Below are 2,566 nucleotides of genomic sequence, written 5' to 3' on the forward strand. Positions count from 1 at the left end.
TAACTGAACAATCAGGCAACATTCAAAGCATTTTTAAATATGTTGAGTGAACATGACTGGATTTATTTCTTTGATTTGCTGACTGTGGAGGAGACGTTGCTAGGATTAAACTCCAGAAGAAGACGAGAAGGCTTTCACAGCTGTAGGTCACACTGTCACCTTTATCATCACCACCTAGAGCTTAGAAGAAGAAATAATTCTATACTTAATAATACTTAAACAATAATAATAATAATAACAACAACAATAATAACAGAACTGATATTAACATCCTCACTGTAACCCATCACAAAGCTTACTGTGCCTTCTTCTCTGGTGTTCTTGGTGTAGCTGATGGAAGCCAAGGAAATGTCATCTTCAGGTTCAGTCTACATAAGGACGATCACATAATGATTGCTAACACATTAATCCAAACCTTGATTTAAGTATTAAAGTACTTTGCACATAGACACAGTTCAGAGAATGTGAGTCTCTGCCGTGTTTAAACTCGGTCCCTGCACACAGCTTATAAAATTAAGTGTAGGTATTCTGCTGAAACTTGAATATATGCATTTCGTGAATGGTTGGAGAGTGGTTGTTAGGAGTTGCTGGCATCGGATAATATGACATTTTTCATAAAGTGTTATATAGTACTGCACCAAAAACCTTCTTACAATTGCTTTGGTCACTAGTAGGTTCCTGCTCCCATGAGCAATTTGGATAGAAGACAACAATTGGCTACCACTTGCAAACTACTCGGGCAAGTGGTGGTAAAAATATGAAAAGAGCACACAAACCGGGAGCAGAGAATGTTCTCTGTCGAAGTAAAAGCTGCACCTTTTGAAATGTGTACTTTATAGTTATAAGGCACAACTTTTCATTTGAAGGTGGACACTCTCTGATGGCAGTTTCCATCGCACTTTTAAAGTTTCACTACATGTCAGAGAGTAAATGGTGACTGCTTGTAGACAAGTCAACATCTTCCATGTGAAATATGGCTGAAATTAACACACTCCTTTTCAACCAGTCACAAAGTGACACAGACAACTACAGGCCCAGTTGGTTCATTTTTAGATTCTCCACATTAAATCAACTTTTTCTGTAAAGTTTTACTTTCACTATATTAAATTTTTTTATTTTCCTAGGGTCATACAGGTGTAGAGAACTTAACAGACAATCACCAAAAACTCAGTTTTTTATTGAAGAATCAGAATGATCAATGGATGAAACTCACATTGTTCTGTCCATCCATTTCCATGTTCCCTGCAAAAAGGAAAAAATTGAGTTGCGCTTCTAGTTCTGAGTCTGTGTTCTTATAGTTATTATAGAAAACGGTGTTGTCTCAACTGATTAAACTGGTAAAGACTGGTTGTCTAATTTAATAATCTAAGACTTGTCCACATAACTTGAACTTCATCATGTCACGAGTCAGCAAAACACATTAAATTTAACAGTTAAAACGCTGATTTACATTTGTCCTGTTCTCACCTCTAGTTTTCTTCCTTGTGATCATCACCACAGCAGCAACTAAGACGGCTACTAAAGCAGGAAATATAATATGCTCCCATGACCAACCTGGAAAGAAAATTAATCCATGTTGAACTTATTTTTAAAAAATCTACGGATTAATATTTATTTTTACTGACACATATTGTTTTTGTTTTTTTCAAATCATAGTGGTGATGAGTACAATTTTAGCACGTTTTTTGTATTTCCCTTCTGATGTAGCCTATTGCAAAATCTAATTATCATGAGTGATCCTGTTTTCATTACTGTTTTTTAATTATTCTGCCTCCGGTGCTGGATTTGGTGTCACTAATAACTTTTTTGCTGTTGTGGATTTTTTTGTTGTCATTGCATTCTCACCTGAAAACACAAAACAGCAGCCAAATCAAATCTGTACAATGAAAATGTGTCTTATGTTCCTTTTCCCCAATCAATGGCAAAAACATGTAGAATATTATGGCTGAAATGGCTGTTTAAACTTAAAAAGATTTACAGATGAAGCTTTTTTTAATGATACTCTTTACTTTGAGGTAATAGCAGCTTGTTTTCTCACCTGACGACTGAGAGCTGAAGGGAAACAGCTTCGCTTTGTTACTGGACTCATCTGTCACATTGCACTTCAGAGACTCATAAATCTTTGACTTCTGATTAAGTTGAGATTTAAATGTCACTGCTGAAGAGCAGGAACCTGGTAATATCTTCATGTCTGTATAGATGTTCTCTTCACCCTCGTAGAGCCACTCTACTGTGTATGTACAGGGTTTATATGCCAACAAGGAGCAGCTCAAGATGGCTTTGTTACCGTTGTCATGTTGAGTCGCTGGTGAAGACAAAAGATGAGAGAAAAAATAGTTTAATCACAGTATTGAATATTTTAGTTTGAGCTGAAAAAATTATGAATGAAATACTCACTGTTAATAACGGAAAGATAGACATCAAACTCTGAAACTTCATTTCCTGATTTGATTTGTCTGCACGTGTAACGGCCAGCATCCTCAACTGTGACCTTGTTTATAACCAGAGAACAGTCTTCACTAACACTCAGCCTGGCTGACTTAGCTCTAACATCTTTGTGAATCTG

Source organism: Pundamilia nyererei, unplaced genomic scaffold, assembly GCF_000239375.1.
Source record: "Pundamilia nyererei isolate P.nyererei 1_Seehausen unplaced genomic scaffold, PunNye1.0 scaffold00332, whole genome shotgun sequence".
Classification (NCBI taxonomy): domain Eukaryota; kingdom Metazoa; phylum Chordata; class Actinopteri; order Cichliformes; family Cichlidae; genus Pundamilia; species Pundamilia nyererei.